Source organism: Callithrix jacchus, chromosome 1 (genome assembly GCF_049354715.1).
Source record: "Callithrix jacchus isolate 240 chromosome 1, calJac240_pri, whole genome shotgun sequence".
Classification (NCBI taxonomy): domain Eukaryota; kingdom Metazoa; phylum Chordata; class Mammalia; order Primates; family Cebidae; genus Callithrix; species Callithrix jacchus.
The window spans coordinates 155,107,454-155,122,829 of NC_133502.1; positions in this window are offsets into that span (position 1 = coordinate 155,107,454).

The window sequence follows — 15,376 nt, forward strand, 5'->3', positions numbered from 1 at the left end:
CCCAGCACTTTGGGAGGCCGAGGTGGGTGGATCACGAGGTCAAGAGATCGAGACCATCCTGGTCAACATGGTGAAACCCCATCTCTACTAAAAATACAAAAAATTAGCTGGGCATGGTGGCACATACCTGTAATCCCAGCTACTCAGGAGGCTGAGGCAGGAGAATTGCTTGAACCCAGGAGGCGGAGGTTGTGGTGAGCCGAGATCGCGCCATTGCACTCCAGCCTGGGTAACAAGAGCAAAACTCCATCTCAAAAAAAAGAAAAGAAAAGAAAAAGAAAAAAAGAAAGCTTGTCACTTCTTTTTCGCTGGACATTGTCTTCTCTGGCTGTGTTAGCTGCAACTGCAGCAGCCATTATGCAACCAAGGGAGAATCCCAGGCTGAAAAGAAAGACAACAGTGGCAGACAGGAAAAATAAAAGAGACCCTGAATTCTTTATATATATAGTACTTTAGATTCTGGGGTACATGAGCAGATCATGCAGAATTATTGCATAGGTACATACATGGCAATGCAGTTCGCTGCCTCCATCCTCCTGTCACCCATATCTGGCATTTCTCCCCATGTTATCCCTCCCCAACCTCCCTAATCCCAACTGTTCCTCTCCTACTCCCCTGAACAGAACCCAGATTGTAATGCTCCCCTCCCTGGGTCAATGTGTTCTCATTGTTCAACACTTGCCTATGAGTGAGAACATGCAGTGTTTGATTTTCTGTTCTTGTATCAGTTTGCTGAGAATGATGGCTTACAGATTAATCCATGTCCCTACAAAGGACACATACTCATAGTTTTTTATGGCTGCATAGTATTCCATGGTGTGTATGTGCCACATTTTCCTTGTCCAGTCTAACATCGATGGGCATTTGGGTTGGTTCCAAGTCTTTGCTATTGTAAACAGTGCCACAATGAACATTTGTGTTTTAGCTCAGAGAAGTTTGTTATTACCCATCTTCTGAAGCCTGTTTCTGTCAATTCATCAAACTCATTCTCCATCAAGCCTTGTTCCCTTGCTGGTGAGGAGTTATGATCCCTTGGAGGAGGAGAGGCATTCTGGTTTTTGGTGTTTTCATCCTTTTTGCACTGGTTTTTTCCCATCTTTATGGATTTATCTACCTGTTGTCTTTGTAGTTGGTGACTTTTGGATGAGGTCTCTGAGTGGACATCCTTTTTGTTCATGTTGAAGTTATTTCTTTCTGGTTTTTAGTTTTCCTTCTAACCATCAGGCCCTTCTGCTATAGGCCTGCTGGAGGTCCACTCCAGACCCTGCTTGCCTTGGGATCACTCACGGGGGCTGAAGAACAGTAAGGGTTGCTACCAGTTTCTTCTTCTGTTATCTTCATCCCAGAAGGGTACCTGCCAGATGTCAGCCTGAGCTGTCCTTTATGAGGTGTCTCTTTGGATATACAGGGGTCAGGGAGCTGCTTGAGGAGACAGTTGGTCCCTTATAGGAGCTGAAGTGCTGAGCTGGGAGCACCATTGTTCTGTTCAGAGCTTCTGGGCAGGTACGCTTAAGTCTGCTGCAGCAGAACTCATAACTGCCTTTTTTTCTCCAGATGCTCTGTCCTGGGAAGGTGGGTCTTTATTTATAAGTTCCTGACATGCTGCTGCCTTTTTTCAGGGATGCCCTGCCCAGCAAGGTGGTAGTCTAGCCACAGTCTGCCAGCAGAGGCATTACTGAGCTGCTGTGGGCCCTGCCCAGCTGCTGTGTGAACTTCCTGTTAGAACTGCCTCAGTAATGGTGGTCTGTCTCAGTGATGGCAGACTGCCTCAGTTAGGGCAGATTGCCTCAGTAGTGGTGGACTGCTTCAGTAATGACTGACTGCCTCGGTAATAGTGGACTGCCTTGGTAGTGGTGGACTGCCTCAGTAATGGCTGATGACCTTCCCCCCAGTGAGCTGGACTGTCCTGGGTCCAGCTGCACTTGCTTCAAAACTCTCAATCCAGAGCATTTCAGATTGCTGGTCTTTGTGGGGGATGGGACCTGCTGAGCCAGATCCCCTGGCTCCCTGTTTCAGCCACCTTTTTTTTTTCAGTTGAATGGGCGACTCTGTCTCCCAGGCATTTCAGGCACCTGTTGAAATGTCTGCCCCGATTTGTGTGAGTTTTTGTGCAGAGACCTGCAGCACCAGCTGAAACAGCCATGCTGGAAACCCATGGCGCTTTTCAGCCCAGAAATCTCCTGGTCTGTGGGCAGTAAAAACTCATTTGGAAATGCAGTGATAACTCACCCTCTGTGTTCTTCTCGCTGGGAACTGCACTCCAGAGCTGTTCCTATTTGGCCATCTTGGCTCTCCAGCCAGACCCTGAATTCTTGATACTACCATCTTGCTACTGAATAACCAACACTGGAGACCCCTTACTTCTGACAATATGAAATAATAAATTTCCTTATTGAATTGGCCACTTAGAGTTAGGCTTCTTGATTACTTGAGGCCAAAATAATCTTAATACATTTGAATTACTGAATGAGTTGAAACTTCTGAGGATTTTTTTAAGCATATCTCTCACACCTACTCCATTACAACAAACAGGTGAGAACTAGTATCTATCTCAGCCACTTTCTCTTCATACCCCTAGCCCTACACTCTGCTGTGGACCATGTGACTGGTTTTCATCCTCAGCTGAGTGACCCATTGATTTATTAGATGAAGTCTAGACTCAACTATTGATTCTATTAATGTATAACTCCTTAATTACATGCCCAAAGCACATATCACCCCTTCCCTCCTCCCTTAGACTTACAGAGCACTCACTTGGTAAGCCAGCCTCATGACACCTGTTGCAGGAAAGGGAATTTAGAATACATACAGGCAGAGGCAAACTATATGATCTACTCCATGTTCTTTCACTGCATTTATTACGTTTCTGTCCATGGCCAGCACTTGGTTAAGCTCTCAGTGAATTAAAAGGACAAGTTACCTAAACTCTGAGGAAACCCCAAGCTCTGAAAAGCCATTCTTCAAGCAATTACCTGGGTATTCCTGCTTTTGAATGCATGAGTTTACTTATTTAATTTATTCAGGATTTAGTGAGCAGTTAATCTAGGCCATGCATTCTGCTAAAGATTGGGGATACCACAATGAATGAACCTTTTACTCATTCAACAAGCATATAATGAATTTTTACTTTAGGACAGAGAACCACTAAGGTCTAAACTATAATGGAAAAAATATGCAGAGATTGCCCAGAAGGTGCACACAGCAAAGACAGATGTAGCATAGTAGAGACAGACCTTTATCACATACTTATCCAAACACTAGGTGAAGGACAGGAGTGGCACAAGAGAGAATATTCTAAACCAAGGAAACTGCAAGTACAAAGGCACTGCGGCAGGAAGAGGAATGGCAGAATTCAAAAAACCAAAAGCTTGTGTCACTGGAGCACAAGAGCAAAGAAGAAGCTATTTTAAGAGGTGGCTGGGACAAACAGGAGGCAACGGCTTTATCACAAAACATCCTTTATGCCATGTCAAGGAATTTGGGCTTTTCCTAAAGGTCCATTGGAAAATTTTAAACAGGTTTATAAACTAACCATCCTTTTGCTGGAAGGGCCAAGCCTGGAGAATGAGTAGAGAAAAATAAACACGAAATAAGGAACATCTTAATAAAGACAGTGGCAGTTGGGAATAGAGAAGAGAAGATGGAAGAGACATCAAGTCAATAGAGTCAGTGGATGATAACTGCCAACAGGCTATTTTAGAAGCAGAAGCAGGGGAGGAAGAAGGACAAGGAGGAGGAGATGATTCCCAGGTTTCAGGGAAGGCAGTTTGAGAAGGAGTGGAATTAGACCGCATTTAGTTAACAACCTATTGGGTCCGATGTGGGGCATCCAAGTTAATCATTAAAGACATACAAGAGAAAAATCTGAGCTGGAAAAAATAAATTTGGGTTCCACAGCACGTTGTGGGTATTTGAAAACATGAAAATGGATGAGTTCACCCTGAGAAGCAATATATAATGAAAAGAGAGGAGTCCTTCAGGAGATCCCTGAAGACAGTCTATATTTGTGGGGCTTTGGGCAAGAGTACCAATGGAAAGCAATACATCAAACCAAAAGACTGTTAAATAAAATGTTTAATCCTCCTGCTTTTAAAAAATACCTTTATAATAATATATTTTTAAGGCATATAAAATGATGGTTTTTATATGTCTAAAATTTTGCAAAAATTAATAGGATAACTGAGTCCAATTATTATTTTGAATGTCTGCAGGCTTTGTTGATGGTCCAGCAATGTGCAAATGAGGGATAAAAAAAGATGTGCATAGTTCATGACTTATTATAAATTTATCCCATAAAATTTATTTTCTTGTCTTCATTTCAACAAAATCACTAATTATGTTGTTGTAATCAAGGTTCTTATATAGTCATGTTCTTTTCACAGTAGTGACGAAATAGAAAACTGAGGCAAAATCAACTGGAGGTGTCAACAAAATTGTTAAAACAACACTGGAAATCAGAAATGAACCATTAATTTTACAATTGTATTCAACCTTTGTAATATACGGAATGTAGAGAAAATATTGTAAAATATTTTCCTTAATTATCTTTTAGAGTCGTATCTAAAGCTATAGAGTAATAGAGAGATTCAGTGTTATACCTCACATTCATTACATCTAAACCTGTGTATATACAAATTTAAGAGCAATATGAGTTGTTTTATATTGCAAAGGTTTCCTGCATCTATGTACTACTACTGCAAATTCCACATTAATTCATGAATATTTCAAAAACTACGAATCAAAAAGTAAAGAGAAGCAAGAAAATGAGCACTTGGTGCTCTGGAGAAATGATACTTTATTATGCAAGAATGTATTGCATTCATGATATCTGAGAAGAGATATTTGACACATTAATTTGTCTTTTACCTAAGCACTTCTGTCTCTCCAATCTTCCCTGCATTCCAAAGTGGTGTCCAGTCTTTGACTTCTGCAACAGCATAGCCCGCACTCCTTTATGGGACTTGGTCCTAGACAGCTTGTGTTTAGAAGACATGGGTCAACAGATGTAGAGAATTTCCCCAGGCCTGAACAACTTTAGTCACGAGAGTAGTTGTTTAAGGTTATGAGACACACTGTCCTAGTAGTAAGTACTGAATCCCAACTGTAGCAGTGCCCTCGTGTTCTTTAATAAATGTACTGGGAGATTGTGACATGTGGGGCCTTCAAGAAGATGCTCTAGGCAGGCATTCCTATTTCTGAGTCTAAAGATGCATCTGAGAAGCATCAAGAGTTAAACAGTGAGTGGAAGAAGAGAATCCCATGAGATTTTGAAGCATCATAGCCAGAAAAAATCGAGCAAAACCAAAAGTAGTATTTAAAAAATCAAGGGAGAAGAATTTCTAAGTAATTATAGACAAAGACAAACATTTCAGAGAGGTGAAAAAAGCAGGATATTGAATAAACAAAATGTGACATATTCATACAATGGAATGTTATTCAGCAATGAGAAGGGGTAAGTCCTGAAATATGCTACAAGGTGACTGCATCTCAAAAACACTATACTAATTAGAAGAAATCCGTCACAAAAGACCATGCATCATATAATACAACTTATATGTAACATCCAATATAGGAAAGTACATAGAAACAAAAAGTGTTTTAGCAGTTGCTGGGGCTGGCAGAGTGGAGGAAAATGGCAGTGACTGCTAATGGATATGGGGTTTCTTTTTGAGGTGATGAAAGTGTCCTAAACATAGATTATGCTGATGGTTGCACAACTCTGTAAATATATTATACTAGAAGCCATTCAACTGGACAGTTTCTATGACTAACTTTATGGTATGTAAATTACATCTTAATAAACCTGTTTTGTTAAAATGAAAAATAGGAAAATGTAGCTGCTACTTCCAAGATCATATCACTCTATAGAGTCACACCAACCATTGTCCATCTAACTGTGACAAATCAAGTCTTGGGAGCCATCAGATGTTTAAGACTAAACAATCTTCCATGGTGATTGGTCCATTGCCTCTCATCAAAAAAAAAAAAAAAATAGTATGTTTTTTGAGAAACAAGAGAATGAGATAAAGGGACCATTTCATAATAAAGGTCTTTCACACTAAAGTAAACTTGAAAACAGAGAACATTTATGCAAAAAAAATCGATTTACTATGTCAGTAATTTTCAGCATTTCCCCTGCTGTTATTGCAGATAATTGAGTAAAAGCTTTTCTTTCTCTACATCAAGCATCAGTTTTCAACAGATTCTCTTAGAAATTTAGTTTTGAGATCTTGCTTCAAGATCATGACTGTAGAGTTTATGGGAAATGCATATGTGTTTAAGTAAATAGAACTATTTCCTTTTCTTGAGGCAAATGCTTGCAACAACTGAAAGAAAACAGAAGAGGGAAAGAAAAAGAAGTAAAACCTCCCACCAAATTTGTCAACACAGAGTCACAGCTACTACTCTTTTGTAATCTTCCAGGTGACTATATATCTGGGCTGCAAATCCACATCTTTTTCATCCAACTCACTATTCAGTATTTATGTGACTCAGGGTATTAAATGCTAATATATTTCTGTTGCTCAAATATTTAATGCACCCATTAGTTCTGAAGTCCCTAAGATGGTTAATTCCACATTCTGGCTAATATGTAGTGTTGAATTTGTACCTTCTAATAATTAATTTTTTAGACTACAAGTTGGGGATATAATATCCACAGACAAGCACAAGCAACATGTAAAGGGGAGCTTAATAACTTATAAGAAATCTTATTACACTAACAATAACAATCACAAATAATAGGATAATTAACATAATGTTTACAGTTTATACAACACAGTCACATATAATAGTTTGATTTTCCTGAAATAGGTCGAGCGGGTACTACTATCATCTCCATTTTTAGCTAGATAAACTAGGGTTGGTCAAAACCATTTAATGACTAGGGTAGATACCCCGGCTGTTTCCAGAGCCCCCTGTCTATAACACTCACTTGTGTCTGATTCCTTGACGCCTTTCTTCCTCTCTAAATTCCATGGAAGCAAAGACTCAATACAGCATCTGAGGTGCAGTATGTGCTCCATAACCATTTGTTGGATTGAATTTGATCAAATTCCCACAACTAGTGAGTCACGGAGACAGGATGTCAGATGTTCACATCACTTGTTCTTTTAAAGCCTTAGCTGTGTTTTATTTACCTACTGTTACCATTGGCTCATAAAAATAAATAAGAAGAAGAAGATGCCAAGTGAGACAGCTAGACTGGGAATGTTTATTTGTATACCATAAAATATTTACTTTTATACCTAAAACCACCTGTGTGAAACAGTGCTTTGGCATATGGCTCAGTGATCATATGGCTTTATGGTCACATAGCTCAGTGGTTATATAGCCCAGTGCTCATAAACCTCAGTGGTCATATGTTTCCATGGTCATGTAACTCAGTAGTGAGCTCAGTGATCATATAGCTCTGTAGCTATAGAGCTCCATGAACAGATAACTCAGCTGTTACATATAGGTCAGTGGTCACATAGCTCCTTAGTCATATAACTCAGAAGTCATATATCTCAATGACTTCAATGGTTTTATAGCTTAATAGCTCAGAGTCAGAGGGCATATAATCAGATCTTTGCCCAAAACTTCACTCTAGCCTCTCCCAGATGTCAGTTTTTTTAGCACACCACTAAACCTTCCCAAGCTGCAGTTTCCTCATCTGCAAAATGGAAATAAAAATTAAAATCCCTCAGGATTATTTTGATGGCAAAATGAAATTGGATCTGTAAACCATGCAGCACAATGCCTGACACTGAAAAAGCATTGATTATGCATCATTATCATCGTTATCATTACTGTTATTATTACTGTGTCCCTAAAGAGAAATAAGAAAGTCTTTTGGGTCGAACACAGAATTCTCAACAGCAGAAAAGGCAGTTTACTGATAACTGATACTTGATTTGGAGATGAAAAAGCTTTTACTGAATTTTCTGCAAGAATAAATGAGTAAATATTAACTCTGCCATGTCTTCCATGTCACACTGAAGCCCCCAGAGGCAAGAACAGCATCTCCAGCTTCCTGGACAGAAGTTCATTGACTTGCCAGTTAAAGAACCCAAACTTTCTAGATTATTCTCCTCTCCAGTCCTGGGTCATTTAATCTCCTCATTCCACCTTCATTGCTATGTGCAGTATTTTTTCTAGGCAACTACTACCCCACTCGATCATTTTTAAAAAGGGAATTTCTAAATCCCATTGCAGCTTAGAGAAGTATGTTTTTTCATTTGTACACACACACACACGCACACACATGCGTGCACACACACACACACATTTCTCTTTACTGCTAGGTGTTATAATTTTCAATTTCCCCAGCTATTGCGGGGTGAAGAACTCTCTCTTCCTCTCTGAATCCCTTCATCAGAGCCTCCCTGCCCTCCTCTCAGCCTGAGCCAGACAGCAGCTCAAAATATGGTTGAATTAAATTTATACAGACATTGACACTTCATTATTCTCTTTGTGGATATTAGTAAAAGAGGGCATCAAGAGTAAGGAACTTAGGTATCATTCTGATTCCATCATAGTTTAGGTGACTGAGTTGTTGGCAAGTTATTTCGTGTCCCTATAACTTTTTTTACACATTTGTTAAATGAAGATATAATAACACCTAGCTCACTGACTTGTGATACTATTACATAAATAAAAATACTTTGTAAAATATAAGACAGTCTTCAAAAATATTTTAATTATTACTCATGATAGTATAGAGAAAGAAAGGTAATGCAAAATTAATATGAATTTAGGACCCATTGAGTGATGGGTACTCTAACTGCTAAAATGTTATTTTCTTGATGTATGTATCAAGAAAGTATCTTGTATCTACATTTATTTTTGCTTAGGAATTCTTTCTGCCTTCCTCTGGTGTAGAAGATGATGGACAATGCTCTGTCTCTATTCCCCTATCTTCTTACATCCTTTCTCCTGTCATGCTCAGCCCTTTCCATTATTACTACTGTCAGCTTCAAACAAATATCTCACAAATTTAACCTGAAGGCTAGGGAATCAGGAGACCACCAAGGAGCAGCACCAAGCAGAACATCACATCATGGAGAAGCCCCAAGTGCTACCACTTCACCTAGATGGTGAGCTCCCTGGAAGTCAAGGTCATGGTGAGCTCCCTGGAGGTCAGTGCCATGGAGGACTCATGGGAGGTTTGGACCATTAAGAATGGGTGGAATATGAATGGATAAATATTAAAAAGATAAGGCTATCCAGAATGTGGAAAGGTGTGATTCAACCATTTAGAAATGTATAGCAAGGGCATCTAGAGCATATTCATGAAGACTTTGTTTCTTTTATCCATTCAACCGTTTTTCAAGTGCTGTATTCATTTTGTATGGTTGTGTACTAATTTACCACAAAGACAGTAGCTTAAAAAAACACATATTTCTAATATCACACTTTCCATAAGTTAGGAGTCCAGGCATGGCTTAGCTTGCTTCTCTGCTTGGGGCTTCATAGGATGTTGCTGGGCTACATTGCTACCTGGAGTCTCCACTGTGGGAGAATCCACTTCCAAGCTCATTCAGGTTACTGGAAGAATTCATTACTTAGACCTGTATGACTGAAGTCCCATTTTCTTTCTGGCTGTCATCTGGGGACCCCTATCAGGTCCTAGAGGCCACTTCTACATCTCTACCACATGGCTGCCTTCAACAGGCCCTCTCACAACATGAAGGGCTCTTTTTTCAATGCCATCAGGAATATCTCTTTCCCTTCAGGAGGACCCAGTCCCTCTTTTAAGGGTTTTAGTCTGATTGGGTTAGACCCCCCTGGATAAGTTTCTCAAAGCCAACTAATTAGGGAATTAAACTACATCTGCAAAAGTCCCTTCACCTTTACTAAATAATTTAACCTACTCCCAAGATTGGCATCCATCATATTAACAGACCCTTCTCACACTCAAAGGCAGGAGATTATATAGAATATGTACACTACTGGTAGGATTCTTGGGGATCTTCTTAGAATTCTGCCTACCCCGAGCATCTATCATCTGCCAAGCAAATAATTGACAGAAATAATATGAAGAATAATCTGATGTGCTGTCTTCAAAGAGTTATAAATTGGATGATAGGCACACCAACATTCTAGGGCTACATGGATAGGATTAAATGGGAAAAAAAAACATGTAAAATGTTTATCTCAGTGCCTTATACATGAAAATTCATGTTCCAAAAAGTTGGTTTTTCTTATTATTAAATAATTAAAATACAGGTTAGTAAGAGGTATATTAAAGTTCTGGGAAAGGCTTATATTCACTGAAGGTAATGCTCATTTGTTTGAGAGGTTAGAAAAGGCTTAAAAAATAGAAGCCACTGGATCTCAGTCTCATCAAAAATTTCACCAGATTGGCCCTATTAACCCATTTTTTTAAATGTTTAGAAACCAGCACTCAGCTAAGGAACTTACTCCAGGCCACTCAGCTACTAAAAGATGAAGCCACATTTCACACCAACACCTTCTGGTGCAGGAACACTTGTCCCTCATGGTATGTGTGTGTGTTTATAGCAACAAGGAGTCCATGTTAGCCACAGGGAGATGTGTGGGGATAAATACCCACTTATCTGCCCCATCCATTGCTGCTGAGTAAGAACAGAGTCCAGCATTACCAACCATTCTGATTATTCAAGGGAAACTTGAAAAACAAATTTTGTATAAAGCATGCTTATGTAGATAGCATGGGTTTATGTCACTAAAAATCGGGGAAGGGAATTTAAAATTAGATAAAACAAAACAAAAAAGTAGGCACATTTGGTATTTTCCTAATACCTAATCAGAATATTATATTGGGAAAATTGCGCTGGCCTTGGTGGGCAAGATACATTACAAGGGAGCAAGGGAGTACCTAGGTGGGGAGTTGATTCAGGAAACTGCACTGATACTTCAGATGTGCAGCTGGATCAGTGGAGAGGAGTAGTGGCAGAAGTGCTGGAAATGGGAATGAACAAGTAAGTAGGAGTTGGAAAAAAAAGGCTGGCAGCGTTGAACCCCTCCTCACAACTCCACCACCATTTCCCTGAAAGCCCTCTTCCATCTTCCTTCCCCTACTCGTGTGCCATGCTTCAGCCAACCTGCACCACCCAAGCTGTTGGCAATGCACTCCAGGTCAACCTTTTCAATGCCTGTTTGCTTGGTGTTTTCATCCCTGAGACTAGCCTTCTTCTTCTTCTTCTTCTCTAAGAAAATCCTAATCTTCCATTAATGCCCATATTAAATAGCACCTATTTCAAAGAACTATCTATAATCTTTCCTGGCTTCCCAAATTTGGTGTTTCTCCAAACACTCAGATTGTACCTAAAAATTCACACCATACCACTCAGCACTTTGGTACATGCTTCCACAGTGTTGTCTAATTGATTTTAACCCAATACAAGAAAGGCCTTTCCAACAATTAGAGCTGTCTGACTGCCTATGAGGGAGGAGCCGCCTGTGAATGCACGGAACTGATTCTCACTAAGTTTGCATGCAATTTTAGTAACTGTCAGGAAATTGAAATAATCCCCAAACCTGCTGTAGAGACTTTAACATATAATAGGAATGTGGGTCACTCAGAAATTCTGGATTATATATAGCAAGGTAGCATTTATTATATAAACATCCTCTGAGAATCTACTTTAGACTCCAATCAGAAATACAAACTCGGCCAGGTGTAGTGGCTCACACCTATAATCCCAGCACTTTGGGCAGCCAAGGTGGGTGGATCACTTAAGGTCAGGAATTCAAGACCAGCCTGGCCAACATGATGAAACCCTGTCTCTACTAAAAATATAAAAATTAGTCCAAGCATGGTGGTGAGTATATGTAATCCAAGTTACTTGGGAGACTGAGGCAGGAGAATCACTTGAACCCAGGAGGTGGAGGTTGCAATGAGCCGAGATCATGCCACTGCACTCCAGCCTGGGAGAAAGAAAAGAAAAGAAAGAAAGAAAGAAAACACAACTCAAATGCTTACAGGTGACATGTGAGGTAGGTAACTTGAATCAGGAAGAGGGATGAGTATTGGGGATCACTGGGAAATGGTGGAGAGAGTGACACTCCAGAGCAGACATGCTCTGTCTAAAGTGAATGCCCACTTATCTGCCCCATCATTGTTGCTGAGTACGAATGGAGCCCAGCATTATCAACCATTCTGATTATTCAAGGGAAACTTGAAAAACAAATTTTGTAGAAAATATCTCGATTTTTTAAGTTGAAAAATAATTTCAAAAACAGAAAATAAAACAAAACAAAAATAGACATGCAGGTTCAAGTAAATACATCCAAGGTTTAGAGTCAACCCACGGGCACCATCTTGAGCCTTGACACTAAATGCTATACAGGATGCTTGGGGTAAGAAAAGATACACCTGACCTTGAGAAATCTTACACTCTAGTGGGGAGACAGGAATTTGAACACATAATTCCAGTAGAATGACATTTAGCATATTTCAGGGTTGTCTTGAAGAATAAATAAAGCAATTTCATAACAAAACAAAAGACAGACTAAGGTGAAATCAACATAAAAACATGCACTCAATGTGTATGGGAGTACAAAGGAAGAGATGTAAATTCTAGTAAGGACCTCAGGACAGTAATAAAGCATGAAAACAAGTCAAACTGAGATTCATAAAAATAGAAAAGAAAGGTAGTGACTTTCCAGTAAAGGTGAATATAGACCTAAGTCTATATTCAAAAATATACTGAATTGCTCCCTAGGGCAACTAGATAGAGGATAAATGAGAATAAGAGATGAAGATCTGCGGATCGTCTACAGCGGTATATGGTTTAAAGTTATAGATGTGAATGAATTCAGCAAATGGGAGAGTACACAGTGAGAATAGCAGAGAATGGGGGTTCATGTATTAGAAGATAAGAACAGTAAGAAAGTCCAACAAAGTTAACCAAAAAGAATATTTTGAAAGCAGGAAAGACCTAAGTCCTTGAAGCCAAGGTAGGTATGTTTGTTGAAAAGTCATTCTCCTTCCATTCCTTTTCATGTAGGGCGTCCTCAAGGTACAAATACTGGGGAAAAAAGCAGCACAACAGGGCTGATTTCCAACCTGGGCAGGAATTCCTACCGGTGAAGTGCTGATAGTAAGTCTTGAAAAGAATGTTGTTGGGTGGTAGACGGAGCCTTTCATTTTGGATTGTCACCAAGAGAATATTCTTTCCATGGCTGAGAGAAAGAAGGCTTCTTTTTATTGGAGAAGAAACAGATTTTTGCCATGACTCTGCAAAGACAATATAGGTCATAAGGAAGGGATTCATTATTTTCAACTGCAGTCTTCCCATAGAATAACACAAACGTTATTCTGCACCCAGAAACACTCAAACTACCTACAAAGCAGTTGAACACATACATGTTCTTAGGTTGTAATTATTCATTGCAGACAACTTTATTTTTCTTAAGAAAAATAAACAAAGATTTGCTGGAAAAAGAAGGAAAATGAAGCAGGCCAAATGAGGAGTTTAGTGGACTTGAGATGTGAATTTTCAGAAAGTCCCTTTTCCCCCATTAATCCTTCTTTTTTGTCCTTTATCCATTATGTGGGATTAGTTCTTTGTAAATTTGGATTTGTCTTGATGAATTAAATTCTTGGCAACTGCTGTTCCTGCTTACTGGGTGCCTCTTTGTGCTCTTTGTAAGATCTGTAACTCATTGCACCTGTTGCATCTGAATAGTCCTCTGCAGCCAGTGTGTGTGTGTGTGTGTGTGTGTGTGTGTGTGTGTGTGTGTGTGTGTGTGTGTGTTCTTTAAGGCATTCTATGATATTCAGTATAAGAGGGAAACTACAGGATGATGGTCAGTGTTGTTAAACAGTGGACTGACTTGCAGAGGCAAGTTGTTGAAATCTTTTTCATGTGATATCTTTTAAGAAAAGCACCAGAAAAAGCTCTAAGAAGCGCAGTGTGCATCGGGGCTCATTTTGGGCAGGAGACTAGAAAGATGAGTTTTGAAGACCTTTCCAGCTCTTGGGGGCTGCTGTATGTTTTCATCAGTGATAAAGAAAGGAATTCAGTGATCCTCCAGTCATTTGAACACACAATTCCATTAGAATGTACATTTAACATATTTCAAGATTATCTTCTAATGGGTTAAATCTATGTCCAAAAGATTTAGTAGTAAGTTACCCAAAGTAATACAGCTAGTTAGTGCAAAATGGGGAACTAGAATCCACAGTTTCTTATGTCAACCCTCCCCAAACACACACAGTCTCACATTATATCCTTTTTTGTTCTCTCAGATACATATTAACCAGCTGGTTTGCCAGGCCTTTGCAGGAAGCTCTATCTTTTCATCAAGTTTCACATATCTAAGAAATTACATCAGAATTTATGTCAGAAGGATGTTGTATTTTTTCAACAAAATAGATTTTTGAATGGAAAAAAGAGAAAGTGGCCTAGGATATATATCTTAGCAGCTGAATAAACAGGTCTACAGAACAAGCATTTTTGGCTTTATATGTTATATATTATTTATAATACAATCATTCAATTTATTAAAGATTGGGCCATTAGTTTCATAATATAATACATTCACTCCTCTTATTTCCCATCCAGAGCTCTTTCTGAGTTGGAAGTTGGCCAAATGGAGTATAGGCATCTCTCCCAGAGGTTCTGCTACATTTCCTTCTCTCTTGTTTTCCCCATTGCTACCCACCACCACCATCAGAGATGAGCCTTTTCCCAAGCATTCTTGAATCCACCTACAAGGTATTCCGCTATTAATTGGAACTTCAAAAAAGTGGAATGGGTCTAACCTTGGGGTGAGAATATATATACACACACACCCATTTGTATAATTATATGTAATATAATATACACCATTGGAAACAATATATATTATATATTGCTGCAAATGAACTTATATATATTAACCCATTTATATATATATGTCCATTGAAAGCAATATATATTATTGTTTACAATGAGTCCATTTGTAAACAATGAGTCCATATATACATTATATGTACTTGGAAACAATATACATTATATATATTATATATTGCTGCAAGTGGACTACTCCCTATGTCTGTATATAATACAGACATATGTGTACATATATGTGTGTGTATGTGTGTGTGTATATATATATATATATATATATATATATATATATATATAATATGTCTTTGGAAACATCAACATAGAGCTGGACACTGAAATCACCAGAAATGTATCAGTTAAGAGGCTTGTGCATCTAAATACTTCATGATCCCAATCAGTCTTCTATGACTTGCTGTCTTACTATGCTTGGGCTGCTGTAAAACAACCTTGGACCAGGTAATTAATAAACATCATACATTTATTGCTTACAGTTCTGAAAACTGCGAAGTCCAAGATCAAGGTGCCCACAGATTCAGTGCCTGGTGAGAGCTTGCTCTCTGCTTCAAAGACGGTGC